The 23,067-nt window shown below is 42.0% G+C and overlaps 1 protein-coding gene across 2 annotated transcripts in view; it reads right to left on the bottom strand.

Annotated features, from left to right (window-relative positions):
* The window catches only part of TUNAR (TCL1 upstream neural differentiation-associated RNA), a 162,447-nt gene that overhangs the window by 124,996 nt on the left and 14,384 nt on the right, over nucleotides 1-23,067 (bottom strand). Inside the window, exon 2 of one of the 2 annotated variants that reach the window (XM_058025421.1) lies at nucleotides 13,152-13,241. The exons of the other annotated variant lie outside the window; for it this stretch is intronic. The gene's annotated coding sequence lies outside the window, so the exon portion shown is untranslated. The remainder of the gene's footprint in view (nucleotides 1-13,151; nucleotides 13,242-23,067) is intronic. 2 annotated transcript variants of the gene reach the window in all.

Here is a 23,067-nt window from a genome sequence, read left to right as displayed (position 1 = left end):
GTGTGGAGATGCTTGAAGTGGATGGCCAGCAGACTGGTGAGAGGAGCCTCCTCAGCCCCAGGAACCATCCCGGGCTCACCAGCAGCCTCTGCTCTGGCACAGGCACTACAGCCCTAAGGTATGGAGGAAATTCCTGAAGGGCCTCCACAACACGGGATCTCTGCAGAAGGCCTCCTATCTCCAAATTCCTTCAGGTTCTAACTATTTAGTCCTGAGAAAGGCTGCTACTGCTGTATGTTTAAATAACAGCTGACCTCACACACGTGAGCTCAGCTAGGCTGGACTTCACACGTTCACATGCTCCTCACTCTGTAGCTCACTGCTCTCAGCCAGGCAGCTGAAACAGCTCAAGCACAATAAAACAGCGTACTTAAAATGCACATTTCCACTCTCTGTCTCTTGCCTTTGCCCCTTCTCCATGACATCCCTTAGACCAAGTCCCACACAGGCTCCTGTTCCATGGGAGGGTGTGACAGAGGGAATATTGCACTGGCTTTTAGCCTGAATCACCAGGTTTGAACAGGGCTCTGAGACCTTGCTCTGGTACTGGTTGCTTTCATACCTTTCCTCCACACATGTGAAAAGACAGCATACAGCATGCTGTCCAAATGGAGGGAGGGAGTGACAAACACAGCCTCTGCAGTGAAGATCACCAGCAAAACTCACATCAGAGTAAGGAGCTGGAAGGTGTCTGGTGTACAGGCTCTCAAAAAGCATCCTCCTACTAGGCAAGGCCAAAGCAACCTCCTACTTCACTCTCATATATGATATGACAAGAGCCTAACAAATCTGTTGTTGCTGAGGTCAGTAACTTTGCCTGAGCTCTCTCCCTCTGATGGGATGCTTGTACAACTGGTGGATACCTGCTTACCATTGCCATGTCTCTCTCATCAGAGGATATCAGGAGAAGTCATTGGACTGTTTATTTTGATGGAAAGCAAGTTTGCTACTGCTTACATTTAACAGGTGCCAAGATTTGCATTTCTGTCAGCTTGAAGTGACAATGAGTCAGAAATACACAAAAAAAGTCAAAGAATCAACACAGGCTTTATCTACATCCACAAAGTCCTGAAGTGGAAATTAAAAACTTCTCTTCATATTACTCTTGCATAACAGAATCTGCTGAGCTAATACTCACTGGCCACAAATTATTTTATAATATATGTAAGTGAACACCTATGTTATTTTTAGTTATTGCAAATGCCATGGAAATTTTAATGGCAATAACTCTTTGGGGAAAATGCTAAGACAAAGAGGATTTCAAAATTTTTTAGGTATCATCCACAGCTGGAGAAAGAATATACCAAATGTTTTAACACATCTTTGCCAGTCAATGGATAAGCTGTGACAAGTTAAGAGAACAGGCCATTTGAGTTGTTGGAATGCTTTTCCCTGTGATCAAACCCAGCTACATCTCTGTCAGTAGCAATATTTTTCCCCAGTAGCACCTGCAGGTACACCTGTAATTTAATCCCAAGTCTCCCCTTCACAGTAATTCTTCTTCAATAACCTTCTAACAACTGTGCCCCTGTCTCATAAGCAGTGGAACCAGAGGAGAGCCAAGGCTGGATGTTCAGTGGGTGTGGAGACCCAGAGCACTGGGAATATTTCTCTGGTTGCTCTGGGGTGCCCTGACCCCCAGAGGATCACTGACTTTGACCCTCATTTCTGGAGAAAGTCTCCTAGACTTCAAGATAGACAAGAATCCACAAAAGTGTGAAATAGATTATAGAAAGTAGTGTAGGTGTACCACTTGGTGAGAAATTTAGGTTTTGGGATTTTTAGTATGTTGTGGATGGAAGCAAGATGGAGGGCACAAGATGTCGTCCTGGGTTTCTTCCTCATGCTTCTTCTTCCTTCTTCTTCATGGGTTAGGGTGGCATTTTGTAATTGGGCAGAAAGGTCAGCCTTGCAGGCTCTTTGGTATCAGTAATTGGGTTAATAGGGAAAATAATCCAGGTGTCAGCTCTTATTTGGATAGTTTAGTCTTAAAATACCTTGTAACAAGAGATTGTTGGCCATTTTGTGCCTTCTAATGGAAAGCTGCTGAACTCACAGTAGTGAGACTGTTTTCTGGTAAGAAATAATAAACACTTGAGTACAAACATGAGCTACTGTCTCAGGTGCCTTCAATCCAGACCTAGAGAAACCCACAGCTAGTACCCCAGCATCTGGGACCCCCACAAGTGGGAACACCCTGCAAAGGCAGAGCTGTGGGAGAGCTTCGGCTGCTGCCACTGTGACGGTTTTGCCTCTGGTCAGGGAGATGTGGCCACAGGCACAAATCAGTGAATGCTCCAAGCAGGGACTCACAGCATGCTGAACTCCAGCTAGAAAATCTCTTGCATGACTAAGTACTACTTCAGTAGGAAAATAAACCTTTATCCAGAACCACCCAAAAACACTTGTCTCCAGTACAATGTGGCTACTATCATCAGTACAAGTGGGTCCCATTTTGGGACCCAGTCAAGCCGTCAGTACTTGACAAAGTCCTGTTTGGCAGCGAAGCTGTGTGCACTTGTCACATATGCAAAATTAAAAATACATAAGGTCTGATCTTTTTTAATTGAAGCTGATACTATTAACCTCGTGCAAGTGTGACATAAAAAGCCTGCACTCACTTGGTTGACAGATGGTAACCTCAGGAAGCAGCAGTTCAGCTGGAACTCTGAGCCAGCATTCACAGAGACAGACCATTGGTCACATGCAAAATACACAGGCAAAGAGAGGAACCACCATAAATTTCTCACATCTTCAGTCATTATTCTAACTATATGGTCACAGCTTCAGGTTTGAAGACACCTTTTAAACAATTATGGCACTGGCAGTTTTTATTACATTGTTTATTACTCTGAGGGGTTTATGTTGCACATTTTACTGAATCAGTCTTTTCAATATTGTTCTTCTGGAGAGCAACTGATGTTTTCATAATCAACAATAGCTCTCAAAGTCTTCTAAAAGCATAAGTATTTATTGATATATAAATTTATAGTTACCTAGTATTTTTTACTCTTCCATGATCCTAATATTCCACAAGCTTTTTCTTATTTGCTAAAATACATAACCACAATATAAACATCAGATATATTTGTAGAATTTTGGGAATGAAGACCTTTTCATTACTTTTATGTTATCTAATTTCAGTGCATTTGTTTTAGATTTAATCCTACTGTAAACATACATGATGTGTACTTGTTCCCTGTAGCAAATTGTTTCTGGGACTTGGAACAGTCTAGCCCTGCAATCTCTGGCAAAACATTTGCCATTTTTTCACAATTTCCACTCTAACGTCCTTTTATAAATTATCAACACCTGAAGGCAAAAAAGTTCATAAACTAGGGAAAAAGTATCCTGGATGATTTTCTGCCCTGAAACATTGAAGTGAACATAGATAGAAAATATTCAGTGTCACAAAATAAACCTCCCAGCGTAGGGTTAGAGATGTGGGTTCCAAATACTAAGCCCATGGGCATTTAAGTATGAGGACCAAAAAAAAAATTGATTAGCATTTGAGATGGACCACCTACTGCTGGCTGTGTAAAACCTTAGAACCCATCCATGTAGAGATAACAACTTTCCACACAGCAAACCTGCTTTGGCATTTTCATTGTTTGATGTCTTTCCTGTTTAAGCTTTAACCCAGGCCCCTGGGTATTCAGCCCAATGATCTACCACAGGAGAAATTCCAACTTGCAAAAGGGTAAACAGGCATTTAAGATTGTACATGTCAGGCATTTTCAGAAATGCTCAAAATCACCCTGGATATATTTTTAACTTTAAAGTCACTATGTAATCCCACACTGACATTTTCCTCTCTGATATTTTTAGATCTGGAGCTTTTCAGGTGAAAACAGAGGTTGCATAAGGGCTGACAAAAGGGGATTCTTGGCTCAGTTTAAACTGCACTGTAGATTTCTTTGTAAGTGCCAAGATTACCTCTAACCTCTCACACTCTACAGTTCTCAGAAGTCATAATCCTTGCTGCAATTTCTGCAGGTAACAATACATCAGAGGAACAGTCAAAAGCCACATGCTGGTGTGTCCCAGACATACACATTGTCCCAAATCTTTGGATAATTAAAGCAAATAGCACAAGTTAGACAAAAAAGGTAGCTAAAGACATGAAAGGGAGATCTGAGAACACTGCAGCCTTTTGCTGAGGTGTCAAACACATGGGTGGGGCCAGGCAGAAAGATGTGGAGAGAGCAATTCTGGGGCACTGCTGTTTTCCCCTTGGTGTGCCTTTTGGAGTTGCAGCGTCCCTGGAGCTCTGTGGCTTTTTCAAGCCTAACCCTAAGTGGAGCAGTAAAAGCAGCTTTTTGCTGAGGTGCCCAGCACATGGGTGGTGCTGAGCAGAAAGATGTGGAGGGAGCAATCTTTAGGCAGTGGGGTGTTCTTTTTTTGCAGTGAAATGGACCAAACCTTGCCAAATAATGCTCATTGAAATTGCAAGATTTCCTTTCCTTGCATGAAAATAAAATCTCAAAGTCAGAGAACAAAGTGGAACAAACTGACTGGGGTTTCCACAATTATGCACCTGGGTAATCCAAATACCAGTATATTTGCATGTTCAATTCTAACAAAAGATATTAAGCAGATGGAAAATATTGATTATTGAACTTAATCCATAGCTTCAGCATGAGATAGGTTTATCCTACAGTCCTGGTCTCCAGGTTCATGCCATCTCCGTGCCCTACCCTTAAGTGAGGAAGTACTGTCACCTCTCCTTGCAATCATTGCATCCCCTCCCAAGAGAAGACTCAGGTACATGGGGAGGGACAGAGCTCCCCCATGGCTGAGGCAGAAGGGAGTGTGGGGATGAGGGAGGAATCACAGAATCACAGAATCACAGAAATTCTAGGTTGGAAGAGACTTTTAAGATCATCAAGTCCAACCCATGTTCTAACACCTCAACTAGACCATGGCACCAAGTGCCACATCCAGTCTTTTTTTAAACTCACATCCAAACTTTTTTTAAAGAGGGATGGTGACTCTACCACCTCCCTGGGTAGATGATTCCAGTATTTGACCACTCTTTCTGAGGAGAGCTGTCCCAGCCAGAAACCAGCCCATCATGACTGCAACCTCCTTCGGCTTTACGTGGGCTGATCAAACAAGGGACAACCCGGTCCACCATGGCACTGAAGGAAGTTCTTTTCAAAGTGACACTTTGGGCACTCATTAATGAAGTGAACACAGGGTGTTCAACCCAAACTGTCTCCAGTTTGAGCTTACTTTTAATTAGGCTACAAAGACTTCAGTACCACAGTGGTTATGACAGCTAATGTTTTGTTCCCCAATCGGATCTTAACAAAGTTGAGAAACAAAGTTCCCTGAAAAAGAAAGAAATTTAAAAATTTTTTAAAGATTAGAAAAATGCTTTGAAGAATTCCTTAAGGAAGGCTCAAAAAAGACTCAGACACTGTTTAAAAAAATCCTGCATCAGAGAACAAACTGCAAGGTGAATAATAACTATACTGTGTTCAGAAATTAAAGGTTGGATATCACTCTAGGGCTGTATTTGGAAGTTCAGGCAGAAAGCAAGTGCTGACAGCAAGGAGCTATAACTCGGATGAGATGGTTTCAAATGGGCCATCTGGCCAGCAAAGGAACAGAAGTGGCAATTGGAAAACCTGAAAACTCCTCATTACAGCACATCACAGCTGAGACTATGACTCTGTTTCCAGCTCTGCTTTAGAAAGCTTGCCCAGACACACAGAACCCAGGCAACAGCTTTCCTTGGCAGTTTGGGGAAAGAGAAGGAGGGAGGGAAAAGGGAAGGAATGAAGGGTTTCTGTTGTGGTGTCACTTAACAAACCATAATGGACTATACTTAATCACACAACATCTAAAGGAGCCTAGAGAAATGATATCATACTGTTCCCAAATACCAAATCTTAAAGAAGATGGAGATAAACTCCTTTTTGTTCAGCACTAAGAACCAGTTTGTAGCACCTGCAGGAGGATGTTTCCAACACCATTTATTTCCCATATTTGATGAATACATCAGATCTCTGCTCCCACCCTCACTGAAGTATAAATAAGAATTTTGAAAAAGGTGGATCAGCATGCATTTTGATAATTGCCACTCCTATGTCCTCTCACCTTGGGAATGAGAAAAGTGGGAAATCTGTTTCTGCTGGGCTGTGGGGCAGCCTGTAGCTCAGCCCTCCAGCAGGCTCTTCCCTGCCACAGCAGGCAGCCTGGTGCAGGGGACATCAGCACTCACAGTCCTCTTTGGAAGCCACAATGTGCACCTTGCTGTTTATCAGCAGCAGTGAGGGCTAGAATTACCCAGACATTGGCCCTGTTTCTGGTTTTCTGCAAGTAGATGATTTAGCTTTTACTTTGTGGATTGACTTTAGCCAGTGGAAAAAGTGTATCCTAAACATCTTTGAGCAATCTTGTGATGAAATTCCCAGTTGTTCTTTTTTGTAAGGTTTACTTTGTCTGCACTGTTCTTTCTTTACATGATTTAATCTCCTGGAATGCTCTTCATAATTTATTTTTAAATTCCAGGCATTTTTATGCTTCCATCAATTTTTATTATATGTAGAATTTACACTTCTCTCTGTCCAATTCAGATGCATAATGCATTACTTTGGTTGAAAACTTCTGCAAGTTCTCCAAGACTGCACAATGTTTAAAATAAAATTATTTCCCACACTAGTCAGACCAGCAAATTTAATGCCTCGAGCACTTTAATAACATGGTTTTAAATAGACTGCTGAAATATTAATCTTAGTGTTCATTTTTCTTTCATTCTGCCTTTATTGTTTGACTTTTCTTCTTCCTGTCTCTGTTTCAATATCCTCTGGACATCATCACATCCACAGGATGATTCAGATGTTGAGAGAGCTGTATGTTTCAAGCCAAAGGAACACATTCCTTATTCTTCACATGGAGCCAGTTTTCTTTGAAACATCTCACCTGGCTTTCAAACATTGCTTCTTCAAGTTTAAAGATCTATTTGTATTAAACTTTGTAATACTGTACATACCTTAGGTGACCAAACTGTAGAACTACCTTTTTTCTTTGGGCTTGTTATTATGCTAGTTATTCTGCAAAGTCACCAAAAAAAAGGTAAAAAAGTCCCCTAGGAATTCCCTAGGCATCAGACTCAAGTGATGTTGTGAAATTGGATAGCAAGAACAAGCAGCAATTTTGAACCTGTAGCATTGGAAATCAAGAAAGATGGTGTTGAAAGAAAGACTCCGTTCAGGCAATCTTCTGGAAAAGTTTTATATTACATCTCAAGATGGACTGGCATCCTGACTCAGCTTAAATTGGTATCTACTTTCAATATGCAAGTATTCAATGCATAGATTTTTTTAATGTTAATAACTTAAAGCATTTTTGTAGCTAGGATTTTGTGTCATCTACCTGATTTAGTCAAAGGTTGTAAACTGCCCATGAATGTCTTAAGGCTAGAACTGGGAAGTCTTCAAATCACCCAAGGACACAGGTTTGGGAACAAAGCCACAGTTGCAGAAATGGGAGGAAACATTTTCAATAATTAACTTCCAAGCAAAGACACTTTGGCAAGAGGAATGGCAGCTGCCTCCAGCAGCAGGACCACAGCTCTGGTGAGCAGTAAAGCCCTCCTGTGCCTGCTTTTAGCCAGAATATCTTAGTCTGGCAGAGACAGAGGGTGCAAGGCTGTGTCCCTTTGGATGTGCTGTGTCCCTTTGGATGTACTGTGTACCTGTCAGGCACACAGGCCTCACACTGCTATTAGCAGAGACAATTCTTCACTGGATTTTATCCAAACTAAGTGTGCAAGGCCTGACCTTGGCCTGTAAATTTGATCCCCACAACAAAGGAGATATTTGGTGCTGCTTGTTTGGCTGTCTCTCCAGCTGTTTCTCCCTTGCCACAAAGGCTGTTTGATGATTGTCAATTGAAAAAACACTTTTGGCTACTAAAATGGATCCTTAAGATTATACCATGCCTTGGTGAGACACATGAAAATATTTCCTTCTTCCCTTGGGGTTTTATGCCCTACTCAGGAGGGAAAAGATTAATACAGAGATTATTGTAGTAGAATATAATTTTTTACTTAGTTACTCCACACTGCAGTCAGGTGCCTGGGAACAGAAAACAAAGATATTAACCCAGAGCCAAAAGTATCTTCTAAACTGAGCCACCCAACCTCAGGCGTGGCCAGACCAAGCAGGGTCAGAGATGGACTCAGGCAGTGACATTTTCTTTTACTTTTTCTTAGAGAAAAGGGAATACTGTGACTGCATTAGATTATTTTGTCCAAAGGGATTCACATTCATATTCTCCTCAAAGCAATTTTATTACCTCTGCATACAGGTTTCATAATAACCAACAGAGGAGAAAGGAAAGGCACCAGAAAAGTTCCAGGTCCAAAATAGTCACAACTGGATAACATAAGGCCTCTTTATTTCATTTCATAGATTCTCCTAATGGGTGGAAGGGGGAAAAAAAGTAAAAAACTCTTTTAAAAAAAGTTTAAAATTTTGAGGTAGAAGGGTACACTTAAAATTTCCAGCCACGAGCAGTTCAGTTCAGTTTTACTTTCAGCCTGAAATTATCCGAGACCTTATCTCATTTATATGGTAATAACTTGTCTCCTGTCGGCTGCAGGAGCAGCGAGCGCAGCTCCGTGAGGGCTCGGGCCCCGCTCCGTGAGGGCTCCGGTCCCCGCTCCGGGAGGGCTCGGGCCCCGCTCCGGGAGGGCTCGGGCCCCGCTCCGTGAGGGCTCGGGCCCCGCTCCGTGAGGGCTCGGGCCCCGCTCCGGGAGGGCTCCGGTCCCGCTCCGTGAGGGCTCCGGTCCCGCTCCGTGAGGGATCAGGCCCCGCCGCGCTCGCAGCGCCGCCCGAATCGGCAAGGAGCGCGGTCTCCGGTCTCTCAGCACCCCGCAAATCGGGGGAATTCTCCTCGCTATGCGCCCAACGCAGCTCTCCTCTGGCTGCTGCTCACACTCGACGTGAAAACGTTCCCATAGATAATTGCCCAAGGAAGAGGAGGCTTGCTGAGGCAGTACTGCTCAATAAGGAGCAGCAAAACTCATGGCAAGGTTCAGAAATTATTCCTGGATAATTACTACCAAACCTTTTCTGTCCTGGGTGGGCAGGAAGTCTCTACTTGATGATTGCAGTTGGTATTACATTCATGAAGCTGTGTTTTCTTTAAAGTTCTAATTAAATCTAGACAAAGTGGGAAAAATAAGTCAAAAGAGATCTGGACATTAGTGAGAGGTAAAGGCTTTGGTCTTTTGCAATTTCAGTGGTAACTACTAAGGGATGCCTTATCCCCTCTCCACAGCAGAGGAGGAACACAGAGACCTCTAGATTCCAACTAACCCTATTGTTCTCAGATAAAATAATTTACTATTAGACAGGTAGCAAACTAGCAAACATCAAGACAGAACAAGGAGCTGGAATAAAAGAAGTCCATACAGATAACAAACCCCTCCATCATTCTCCTTACTGACAGTTCAGCTACTCTAACAAGGTGTTTCTCAAAGAAATTTTCTATAGGTTTGCCAATAACCCATCATTCACTTTGGGGCACAACAGAACATTTCCTTTCAGCAAGTGATTTCTCATCACAAACTAGACAGTGAGTGTGGTGGTTGTATGTGCTAGAATTCTGATCACGTCACAGAGAATTGTGTTTTACCAACTGCAATCATCAAGTACAGACTTCCAGCCCACCCAGGAAAGAAAAGGTTTGGTTTAAGGTGAGGGGTTTCATCAGAGTGTATCTTTAATAAAAACCAGGCAGCATATGGTTTGCTGGCTTTGCTTTCTAAAAGGGTTCTGTGCCTCTCACTAGAAGAAAGTGTATTTTGAAGGCAATTTGGGGACAAGAAAACAACTTATGTTATTTGTGAGAAAAGAAATCAGAAGGGAAGACTAGGCTTTGACTTATACCTCTGTAATATTGTTACACATTATGCTGGTTTTTTTCTCTTCTAGATGAGACAGGTGGATTTGAGAAGGATCAGGTCTCTGCCCACTCTCTCATCCTCTGCAGGTTATAGGAAGGCAAAGCCTGCTCAGATCACACTGCTGATGGAGCACTGGGAGTTGTTTTAGAAACACCGACTTAAAATACTTTGCATTCAGAACAGTGAGTTTGATGTGGGATTTACTTACTGTATTTAAAGGCAACAAGCAATTTGTACTGAAATGCAATTATATACTTAGGATTGCCAATGTAAAACAAAGGATTTAACATCAATGTGTTTGAGGACTATTATCTCTTTTATACAGAGAATGTTTCACACAAATGCCTTAATCCCTACCACATCATGGTGAGCCCTGAGCCCCACAGTCTGGAGTCTTTAGGATGACATTTAAGAGTTTCTGGCCCAGGAAGGGTAAACTTTGCACCACTTAATCTCTCTAAGTGTCCCTTTAACCACAGGTACTTCAAATGCGTGGTAAGAATGTAAAATTGAGGTAAGCAGTTCAGAAAGGGATCTGGTTTTCCTGGAAGAGAAGCTCTGCCCACCATCACAGCAATAACAAAACCCATGTATTTCCAGCCCATGTATTTCCACCCCAGCAAAATTCCAATGCCCCTAATCTCAGTCATATCATGCACCACTGGAAATGCTGGATCATGGACTGCTGTACTGGGACCCAGGGCAGAGGCATAGGCAGAGGGGATGGAGATACTTCTGTGAAGTATTGGTATTAAGATGCAAACCATAAAAAGATAATTCAGATCTGGACAATCAGAAGCAGCCTTGAGAGAAATATGTGAACAGCAGTCTAAATAAATTGTTTTCCCTTAGCTGATACAAGCAGAGCTGAGTTTATAGGCACAGGTCAGGAGATTTGGCTGTTAACCCCAAACACAGAGGATTCAGTCTCCTGCCAGCTCAGGAGCCAGAGAAAGGTTTTTGATAGTGAGCTGTTGCAAGCTATGTCACCTTTTAAAAAGCAAAAATATAACATACAGAGGCATAAAACCTGTTATCAGTTGAGAACAACAGCATCAGTAATGAGTTTTCACTATTAATAAATCCTGCCTCCAGAGCTTCTCCAGAAAGCTTAATAAATATTTCATTGTGTTCCATTCTGAGAAGTAATCCAAAACAAGACTCTGAATATCTTGAGGAAATGGGAAGGAACTGTTTGAAGTGTAAGATTTTGAAATGCTAATAGCTATGAGGAAGCATTAGCACTGTTTATCTCTGATTGCACCAGGAGCAGAATACCTACAGGAGTGATTTAATGAGCAACACATCCAGTGCAGTGCTATTATATGCTTCTCAAGCATAGTAGGATAATATTCCAAAGCCACTGCAACCATGACACTGCAGCCTTAAACAGCAGGAGAATTAGAATTTCCTCCCCCCTCAGTGGAATTCAATGGAATTCCCCTCCATCATCCAACATGGATAAATTCAAGCCTAAAATATCACACACCATGTCCACATAAATTAATCTTATATCATAGACTAACATCTTGCTTCTGATAACTTCAGCACAAAACAAAAAGCCATGCACTCAGGGCAGAGCAAAGAGCCAAGACAACCCTCTGGAAAGTTTAAAAACAGGGTAAACCTCATTTGAGGTTGTAATGAACAAGCTTGTCTCTAAAGGCTTTAAATGAATATCCTCAAGCACACTAGTAAACATTTTAAATATGTATTCACAGTCCTGTTGGATTCTAATGCTCCTCTGATGAATAAAGCTGATTCTCCTTCTCAGTAAATAATTCAGTAGCAAAGAATTGCTTGGCCTGGAAAAGAGATGAACAGTGGGCCAAGACTTAGGATAATTGCTTTTTCTGAGACATTTTGGCCTCAATTTTGACTTTGTGGGTAGAGGTTTCTGCAAAAGAGGCAGTCATACAAATAAAGTTTGTGTTTGTATTCACAACTGCAATTTAGTATCCATTTTTCTGACCTTTGTTTTTTATTGTGTTAGTGGAAGAAGGAAGAGTTGATGGCATGAAAAGAGAACCAGGAAACATATTTTATATAAGCTCCTGCCACAGAGGAATAATTTTCATATTCAAGGACAAAAAGTGCAGTTTTGTTCTACCTGGGGTCAGGTACATTCATCTTGTGGTGCAGTGCTGCTGGTATTAGATACCTGGGAGTGCAGGTACCCAGGAACTTTTATCCTTTTATCCTTTATCTAGAGTAGGATCCAGAAAGCAAAATACTATCTTTGTTTCCAAGTGGGGTTTTATGTTTATTTAATGTCAGCACAAAGATGCAGCTAAGTACTGAAGAGGAATCTGATTAGGAATGAGGGTAACAGTAATAAAGCACTCCTAAAAAATCAGGCAACTCCAGTTTTCTCCCTACTAAAAGTAAGTATTTTTAAACCAGAGACTTAAAAGCAGACTAAAACCTTCCCAGGTTAATTCCATTACCTCTATGGGTCAGAACATGGTTTGTCCTAAAACACCTGATTTAAACCCCACAGGAACCTTTTGGAACAGACCAAAAGGGGCAAACAAAATGTATCCATTTTTGATATTACAAAATGCAGGAATTTGAGCCACACATATTCTAAATATTGCTTTTGTGAGATAGTTATGTAGATCAAGGAAAGAGTAAGTCTGAAACAGTCACGAGGCAGAAACCTTTTGGTAAGCACCTGAGCCTTCCTTTTCAAGAAGCAAAATTCCAACCCAACAAGCTTCTCTGAAAAATGGAGATATTCACAGACATTGGCAAACTATTAGCTCAAGATCCTGAAAAGTCCTAAAGCCAGCCTGGGAGACCCACTGCTTAGATTAAAAAAAAAAAAAAAAAAAAAAAACAAACCAAAAAAACCACACAAAAAGAGGAGGGTTAAAATAGAAATGAGATGGACAGAGGCATGTTAAAAGACTAAAACTTCTAGCAGCCAGTTTGAAGCTCTGCTTTAACTCTTTCCAAAAAATGAAGCTTTGTGTACTTCTTAAGTTAGGAGGAAGCCAAAAGACTAGATATACCAGAGCCTCACCTCATTAATTTCAATTTTTTTCCAGTGTAAGTGTATTTGGATCCAGCTTGTTTCTAGACAACTTCAGGAAAAGCCTTATTTCTATAGAGTATTTTCCACAAATAACAAAAAGCAAACAAAAATTCTTTTTTAATTGTTTCACAAAGACTCCTCCTGATAAGTCAGAAAACTAAACATAAACAAAATTACATATGTAAAACTGACCTTTTCTGTTTTGAACTTTATCCATGGAAGTCAGCTTAGCTGCATGAACAAATCTTCCTGGGTGACTCCCTTCTGACTGTGATCTTGGCACTAGAAACAAGGAGTGACACAACAAAATGCTTCAATCTGGAGACATAATGCTACCATCTTAAAGTCTAAACCAGATCAATTCACAAGCTATAAGTGCAAAACAAACTTTAGAAAAAAAGAAAATCAGAGCAGCAATCACTAGGCAGTGTCTTTTAGTGAAGCAGTTTTGCACAAAGACTGAGTGCAGTTGCTCACAGCTGTTGCATTTTGTGTATGCTCAGTTAAATCCCAGGAGTATCAGCCATCTGTGAAGCCCCCTCTGACAACTTCTGTCCCTGACATTTCGCCTTCATCCCAGCCCCACATCACACAGCAGCAAGGTGGGTCATGCCTGTCTCGGGGACTGGTGTTTGCTCCAGACCAGAACTATCAATTCTGCCCTGCAACCCGCATTGAGGGGCATCCCCTCAGGTTCCCCCTGCACAGAGCAGACTCAGAGCCAGGGGCACCCAGCAGAGCTGGGGCTGCAGGAGGGCAGCCCTTCACACCAGCTGCACCTTCATCCTGGCTCCTCCTCAGCAGCCTCCTGCTTTCACGGGTCCTGTCCCTGCCAGGATGCCATGAAGGGCTGCTCCCTCCAGCCCTAGGGTGAGCCAGTTTTGCATCTACTGAGTGTGTTCCTGCAGGCAGCAGCTACTGGGGAGCAGAACATGGACAGGGGGACAAGGACAGGGGAGAGCAACACAAAAAAGGTGTTCCATGCTCAAACCGCAAAATGCTTTCAAGCGTTTTCTTGGTTAACACTCTTATTAAATAATAGCTGTACAGCAACTCACACGCTTTTAGTTTGGTTTTGGTTTTTTGTTTTGGTTGGGTTTTTTTTTTCCCATACTGTTTGATTTTGTATTTTACTTAGGCTGTGCCACCCGACATGCTGGCTGTTCAGCTGGACCTTCCTTGTGTGTTGGGAGTAAAGAACAGACTGACAGACATGGTGTTGGGATACCACAAGCACATGTCCTATGTATTTTTATAAGTGAACAGGCTCAGAAAGATTTTTTTTCTTTGAGAGGACCAGCATTTCTGCAAAATTTCCTACTGGAACTTCTTACACAAAACAGAGAGAAATCCCATCTGGATACTGCACACAAGAGCTCACATCAAGAGAGAGGCGTGGAGGGGCTTATGGAGGTGATCAGAGGAGCATTTTCTCATGACAGAAGGCTGGAAATCTTGTCTGCACAGTGAAACACAGACTGAAAGAGGAGACAATTGCAGTCACTAAAGCATCCAAGAACTAACTACCATGAGAGAAAAATAATTGTTTAATTTAATAGAGATATTTAGATTAAGATATTGTGTGAAAACTTGCCACAATCACATCCATTCTGTAAACTAGAAGAAGATTTCCAGCTCTTAGGAGGATGAAGCTTGGGGAACTCTCTTCCCAAAAGTCATATTTTACAAAAAAGAAAATGAAGGCCCCAAATTCATACGCAAGGTTTGTGTCAGAGAAGGGAATCAGATACTGTAGACTTAAATGCCAGGCCAGGTTCCTAAAAAAAATCAATGCTCTTATCAGTGAGGGTCAAATGTGTTGAAAAGATGGTTGCTGGGCCAAATTTTGCAATCCGATGTAGGTGAAGTTAGTAAAAAAACAAATGTGAGAAAAGAGATTAGATTTTTCTAATGTTAATAAACTGTTAATAAGTAATAAAGAAATTTTAATGGTAAATCAGTACCATTGATTAATCTTCAGAGTGATTAGAAAAATATTTTCTTCCGAGGAAAATATTTACATTTCTGACACAGAGCATTACCTTAGGATGCTACAGAATTAAAAATCAAAAATGTTTTGGGCAGTCTTTTCCTTCTTTTCCTTCTTTTCCTTCTTTTGCATGGCAAAGAAAACAATTTATTGATAACTCAGTGTATATGTTCTCCTGGGTTGTTTTTTTTTTTTCCTTTTAAATTTAATGATTGAAATTATCAATACAGTCATGTCCTCAGGGAATGACATCCATGATTGTAAATTTCAGTTACAAACAAAAAGGCTTAGACACTTCTCTTTTTCTGAGCTCCTTTTGATTTGGGATTATCACCGGAGTGTAATCTAATTTTTTTCCTCACATAGTGCTTGTCAATCTGTAGACCTGCATTTGTCTTTCTCAGTGCCAGAAGAGATCAATGAGAAGTTCTATTCTAGGATTCCCAAGGGTGTTTCCCTTATCAGTTTCATTACCAGACCTATTTTATGTCAAGCCCTATACACTATTTGCTTCATCAGATTTCTCTAAACTCTAATTCCAGTACCAAAATCCCACATTTTCCAGATAATCCTCAGATGCTCACTTTATGCAAACAGGGAGATGTATTTGCTGTTGAGGAGTACAAGTGGTGTTTGTTTGGCTCCTCAGGTCCCCATTGCCTCCCCCCAGCCTGGGAGCAGGGACTGTGTTCCTGCTACAAACATGTTGTCACCGTCTCCAGCAGGGAAACGGTGACACGGGGTCAGGCACTCTCCTCGCTGCTCTCAAGGATGTGCATTGCCTGTCTTGGGAACCTGGATTCCCAAACTGTATTAAAAATGCAGTCCCAACCTTCCTTCCCCCTTGGCCTTACATGAGGCAGAATCTCTCAGATTTTGGGCAGCCCTACTTTGTAAAATGTTTAGTTTCTGATCACACTCGAGTTAGAAAATCACCTTTGGTAAGAGCGAGCGACTCAGTGCTCTCATCTTGAACTCCTACCGCTGGAACCAGAGGGAACTCAATTTATCCAGTCAACATGCTGGACAAGACTTGAAAGAGAAACAGGAGGACGTGCAGGAATCTTTTACAGGAAAGGCTGGGCACAACCACACTATTTACATTCCTGCTTCTCTGCAGGCATTTCTGTTCTCTGGCAATTTCTTTCTGCAACATTTCCTTCCTTTCATAGGAGCTTGGTCTGAATTATGCCATTTTACCAGTTTTTCTCTGTTGTTTCTAACAACAAACCCCTTCATTTTCCTATTTTCCACTGAAATTGAAAGACTAGTTTCTCACATGCAGTCAGTGGGATTGGAATGGAATTTCCCCAACGCAATGCAGTCTTAAACAAAGATATGCAGGGATGCAGAGGTGAAGGTTATTCCTTTCTTAAGAGTCGATGTGTTTTCCTGTCTCCCTGGGGAGAGACAACTTCCCTCTCTCTACTTGTGTATCAAAGTGCTGCCGTTAACACCCAAATGTCTTGCTTCATCCCCTGTGAGCTCCAAAGAGTTAATAACCACAGCAACTTTGCAGAGAAAGCAGCTGAGAAGAAATACACCAGCAAAGTGTAAGGGTTTATTTATTGGTGTGAGCCATGCAAACATTCCTATAGGACTTTCACAGCACCTCCCTGCATCACTGTAAACATACACAGTTTACACTCATTTCTGCCTAAATATCTTCAGAGAGCTGGGACAGAAAGCTTTAAGCATGTCTTGCAGTAAGTTCTTAGGTGATTTGGGGCATTTCCTGATACAGCAATGCTGAACTGGACTTTCCAAATCAACATGTGGCACTGCCAGGCATCTTGGCACGCTGTACTGCTTGATCCCAGCAGAGGACAGAAGCTACTGCTTAGGGCCTCCCATGCAGAAGCTGAAACATCTTCTAGAGAAACAGACTGCCCTGGGAGGCACAGGACGTGTGTGTGTGTGTGTGTGTGTGTGTGTGTGTGTGTGTGTGTGTGTGTGTGTGTGTGTGTGATGGCAGGAGGCACAGCAGGAGTTCCTGCCAAGGCACCAAGGTGAGGGAGAGCCCCACATCCTCTGCCAGCCCCTGGTCCCACAGCTGTGAAGGCACACAGTGCTGTTCTCACAGGTGCACTGTGCAGGTGTGGAGGAAAACTTCACATTTCTGCCTGCAAAACTCGGTGTGATGCTGGTGCAGGGCCACAGAGGCAGAGCTCCCCTGCTCAGGTGAACTGAGAATTAAATGCTGTGCTGGGAGCTGCCACTGGGCACGCTGAGCTGTCACTCTTCAAAGGGCTTGGTTGTGTAAGCGGACCAAGGGAATCACTAAACCACAGACAATGAAAACAATTTTAAATGAGAGACTAAATGAAAGGAAAAAAGTTGTCAAAATGTCAAGGTTAATGTTTTCATAAAACTAACCTGGGAATGGCCAGACAGTGTAAGTGTAAACCTTAATTAAAACTTTTAAAGTGTGAATACAAAACTGCCTTTGGTCTAGACAGTCAATAAATCTATCCTCCTTAATGAAATTCTGGTCCTTTTGGTATTTCTGGTCAATTTTTGTCCTCATCTTTGCAACTGTGTGTAACATTAATACTCAGATCCCTGTCTGTCAAAACCAGAGGAGCCATGCAGAGCAGCAGCACAGCCTTCTGCTTGGCTCCAGCTCCACGTCCTCCTGCACCCCTGGCTGGGCCAGTGCTTCTGGCTGTAGCTCTGGGATGGGCAGCAGTGTCTGAACACACACAGCAAGCTGGGCAGTGATACATCTCTGCCCCCACCCCTTTGCTGGACCACAGTGGTCTCTGCAGAGGATGTCAGAGGCAGCTTCCTCTGTCTGCACAGCACCTGGGATCTTGAGGCAGTCTGCAGGAAAAGCATTTCTATGTCTTACAGCCTGGCACTGCTGTTTGGATAGCCAGAGATGGCAGAAATGCAATCTGCAGTGCCTCTGAGAAAGCCTGACCCCAGCACATCTCCAGCAGATTTTAAGAGAACACTCTGAAGAGCTCTGGGATCTTGTTTTCTTGCATTTTGTTGTTAGTGGGCATCATCATCCAGAGTTATAGTTCTCTATAAATTATTGTTCAATGTTCTTGAAATAAAATTACATTTTAATTGATTTTAAGAAATTAAAGAGAAATAGTAAAACTTCACATGATATCAAATTGTTTGGTTATTACTGGCTTAGTGCATACCATATTTTATATACTGTGGCTCTACATGAATTTTATAAAGAATGTGTATGCTATCTGAAGACACACAGAGCAGTTGTTCTTTCTTCTTTCCTTTCAATTGCTGTTCATACCTGTGTGCACAAGCAGAATTTGGTTAAATTATCAAGATTTAGTGGAATCACCACACTGTGCTTAGACACTCAAAGCTCTCTTAGCCCATTTTCCTTCATCCTTCTATCCTTCATCAAATTTGTAATTGCTTTCCTTAAACAAAAATTCCAATTTTGTGACCAAAGGGTGCTCTTTTTTAAAACACACCTTTTGAAGACACAGTTTCCAGCTTGTGCTGCCAGTACAATGCGGATTTCCCCTGGGCAGGATCTGGCCTTGCACTGTGATAAAAACCAACAGTCAGGAAAAAGGTGCAGGGACAACCAGCATGTTGATAACAAAGATTGAAATAACCAGCTCTGCCATCTGCTCCACCTTATAGTCTTCAACGTGGACTAAAACTTGCCTTGATTTCTCTGACTCTACACCAGCATGAACTCCATAGCTGGACTCCTAGTGAGTCCATCAATATCATCTCAGCATATGAATAACAGAATGCTAAACAAGTATTATGGCCCTGTAACAAAATAAGGATATTGGAATCTTACATCAAAGCAATTTTGTTAGAGGGCCATAATATTAATTCAGCATTCTGTTATTCCTAGTGCTAAAACAAGGGCTGTTTCACATGCTCCAATCAACAGGGAGCAAACACAAGCAGTACTTCAGCAGCCCATGAGCAAATATGGTTGTGGATATTTAGTGAGAATAAGTATAACAAGGAAGATGACAGTTTTCTTCAGGAAGGTCACTAATCAAACAGATTAGATCAGAAGCTCCTATCTTTTCTGTACAGAAAAGACCATCTGAAGTTTAATTTCTTTTTCATAAGACAAAACAAGAAAGTTATTGTAGCATATAAAGCCATGAGCATATTACAAATATTCCATCAGAAGAAAAGCATAAGCTGAGAGTCAGATACTCCAGATGAATGTCAAAATATTTTGACTTATGTATAGATTGCAAATTGCCAAAGCTACCCCAATTAAAACAATGTAAGAACTTACTTTCTTTCCAAAGAGATTTCAATGCAAGCCTTTTTTTTTCTTTTTTTTCTCCAGTACATAAAATAATGGATTTAATGTGAGTAAACCCTTTCTGCCTTTGCTCATTTGCTAGTGAGGAATCTCAGACATGAAACAATGTGTGACAGAACAGTAGAGAAAAATAATAATCTAACTCTACAGGAGATATGTCCTGGCATAGTAAATCAGCCCTGAATGCTCCCAGGGCTGCTGCCTGCATTCATGGTTTTCTTTTATTTTACAGTGTTTTGTTAAATTGAAACCTGATGATGCTTTGAAATAAAAACCTTTTCTCAAAAAGGTGTTTTGATTTTTCTGCTGCGGTTATGGAGTTGTTTTGTTGTTGGGGTTTTGGGTTTGTTTTTTTGGGGTTTTTTTGGGGGTTTTTTTGGTTTTTTTGTTTGTGTTTTTTTTTGTTTGTTTGTTTTGTTTTGTTTTGTTTTGGGTTGGTTGGTTGGTTTGGGGGGGTTTCTTGCTTTTTTGGTTTTGGGGGGGGGGTTGGGTTGCTTTTTTTGTTGTTGCTGGTTTTGGTTTTGTTTGTTGGGTTTGTTTTTTTTTTAATAAAGATAACTATATGCTTTTCCTAGTTCTGAAGGCAAATCTTTACTGTGTAATCTGCCTGGATCTGCAGAGTTGAAATTTCACCTCTGCCATTGGGACAAATTTCTAACGATAGAGGTCTAGAAATTCAGAAATGTCTGTGAAGGTGACATACTCCAATCCAAGTGCACTGGTACAGGCAAGAGCAGTCCCAGAACTACAGAAATATCAGTAGTTCCTAGAAATTTTGGCCAGAAGGAAACAAGACAGAGAGCCTGTACTCCAGTGAGGGACAAGCAGCCCAGTGTAAGTGAATGAACACTTTTGGGCAGAGGACAAGCTGGAGGGTTACAGCCACTGGTTTTTAGTTGCCTTTGGCATGGGGTTATAGCTCATCCTAGAGAGGAGATCCAAGCACTGATAGGGAAGACCACTACCCCAGGCCTTGGAAATGCCCAGTGCCTGCCAGTGCTATTGCAGTGGGTGCTCCATCACCCTGTGCAGCAGGACAGATTCCAGGGCCCTGCCCTCTGGCCCCAAGGCTCAGTTTAACAAAGGGCTGGAGCCATTAAAAGCCAGGGCAGCTTCCTCAGGAGCTGCTGCTGCAGTAACCCAGAAAGCAGCACTTTGGACCCAGCCTGCCATGAGCTCAGCCCCCTTGCCAGGAGCGTGGGCAGTGACACACCACTGGCCCCTGGGAGACTGGAAGCTCTTGACTCCCCATCACTGACATCCCCTGCCCCACAGGACCTGGGCACAGAGGTGTCATCAGCTCAGCTTTTGGGCATCACACACACACAAAGCCATCTCCAGACCTTCCCTGGGATGTGGGCAGGAGCCAGTGCCAGGCAGCAAGTGAGGGAAAGTGCTGGGGAAGGGAGGGAAGGCTCGCAAGAGATGCCCCAGCCCATCTGTGCCTCCTGGCAGAGCTGAGACAATCAGGGCTGTTCCACCACTTTAGGCTTCCTGCCATCCAGAAACTTCCTGTGCTCAGACCCAGCCTGGATACACGGTCACTTGTTGGACAGAGTTTTGCATTTGGTTTTACTAAGAATCGCTTGGCTTGGGAGAATTTATACTTGGGTATTAGAGAGACATAAACAGCCATAAAAATTCGAGCTCTGCTTGTACAAATGATCCACTGATGTGTGTTAAATGCACTCTATTGCTGCACTGAAGTCAATTTGCAATTGATCATATTGCATTTCTGGTGTCAGCAGATATGAAAACATGTCATTTACCGATGCTTAATGAACCTCTATGCTGACAAGACATAAATAACAATAAGCAGCTCTCCAGTTAAGGAGGTTAACCAGCAAAGTATTCAGTGAAAACATTAAAGAGGTAATCATCTGGCAATTGCTGTATACTTGGAGCAGCTGCCCTCAAGGATGACTAAACCTATGCAAAGGACCATTACAAGAAAAAAGGAGGGAAAAAAAAGAGGCAATTAACTCCATGTTAGAAGCTGAAAAATTCTATCTGAATGAAGGAAAAAAAAAAAAGTAATTGCCTTTCTGGATTGCATTTGTAGCCTTTTCCACAAGTAGCTGAGGTAATCTGCTTAGTGGGGCTCTTTGACCAAGCTCTTTGACCACTTTTTTCCTTTGGAAAGGAAAAGGCAAAAGAGCAAGTTGCTCCAGTGTTGCTCCTCTTAATTCTTCCAGGTAATGTTCCTCCTTTCTTCTCTCTTTTTTGAACCTTTGTGTTTCTTCCATGGGTATTTTAATCCTTTTTTTCCTTTTTTTTTTAATTGGGACAAAGTTTTCAGTTTTCTATCAAGTCAAAGGAACACAATACAAAGGAACATTACCAGTGCTTAGAAGCATTTTACAAAAGTAAAACACAGCAGATTAAACTTTGCTTTATACTTAATGGAGCAATTTAGCAGTAGCTGGACTGAACAGAAATTTCAAGTTCAATTCAGATTTTAAGTAGATGTAAATGGTGTTTATATTTCATCTATGAAACTCAGAGCAGCAAGAGTTTTCTGAGCAACCAGAGGGGTCCAGAAGAGTTTAACCTCTCATGGCTCAGATATAGCCACTACTCACAGGGCAGGGGACACACAATACCAAACAAATAGACAAAAAAAGCAGTCCTATATTGCTATTAAATGCAGCCCTGAAGGCCAGCAGGATCCCCCATGCCAAAGGGGTTGGAGTGGGATGACCTTTAAGGTCCCTTCCAAGCCTACCCATTCTGTGACCCTGAGCAGCAGCAGGTCAGCTGGCTGTGGCAGTGCATCATTGTGAGCCAGCACCTCACAACCTGCAGCTGCTTCAGAAAACCACCCACATTATAAGCAATTACCCCAGCCAAAAGGAACAGTCTAGTGAAGATGAAGGAGGAAAGGCAGCCTTCCCTTCCTGCAGAGGAAGCACAGAGATGCTCAGAGATAGCAGAAGTAGTAAGGAAGGTGATGCCTTTTGGATAGTCAGTAATGACTGACTGTTCTAGTGACAAAAATTCCCTGCTATTTCAATTCTAATATAACACTAACTGTGCAAAATCACCACATGTCTGAGACAGGAAAGTGGGTTGTACATCATAAGAAAAGCAATTAGCAGGAAATTGCCTGTGTTCTTGTATGGCCTTTGCCATAAATGCCATCAGGTACCACATAAATCCTTCTAATTTCAGGTATAGTCTCCAGTAAAAAAAGCCATCACACAGTCCCAACCCTCCTCTCCCCTGTATACATCCTATCCTAATTCAATGCAAACATGTTGCCCCTGGACCACATGAATCACCCATTCCCATACCACATTTTTCACCAGTAAATGCAAAAGTAAACCTCAGACCAACAGAGGTCAGTTCATTAACCCCAATTTGCAGCTTCAGAAAGTGGGGAATGGGAGATGTCTCTGCTGACATTTAGACACTGGTACTCCCAAGTGTGGTCAAAGGAACCTGTCTGGTTTTCCCTGTGGTTACTGACAGCGTCCACAAAAACCTGGACTGATTTGCTTCTACTTGCATCTTTCAACATGCAGATGCCATTTTTTAATACACAATTCAGGTGAAAAGTTTTTAAAATTGAGTAAAACCTCAAACCATTAGCATGGCTATTTTTAAACTTTCTCCTTTTTTGTAAGCATTCTGATAACTTCTTGATGGCCAAGTTCCAAACCTCAAGTTCCAAACATGAGACGTTAGGGACAAGAGATAGGGGTTACCAGCATCCCTATTCCTGTATACATCAACATTTAGTGATGAAATTTAGGAAGGGTAATTGCAGAAACACTTCTCAAAGAGTGTCAAAATGTGCTGAAAAAGGAAGTATGCAATAAAGCAAGATGTCACAG

This window comes from Melospiza georgiana, chromosome 6, assembly GCF_028018845.1.
Source record: "Melospiza georgiana isolate bMelGeo1 chromosome 6, bMelGeo1.pri, whole genome shotgun sequence".
Classification (NCBI taxonomy): domain Eukaryota; kingdom Metazoa; phylum Chordata; class Aves; order Passeriformes; family Passerellidae; genus Melospiza; species Melospiza georgiana.
The sequence above is the reverse complement of the archived record's forward strand: the minus strand, read 5'-3'. Positions and strand labels throughout refer to the sequence as shown.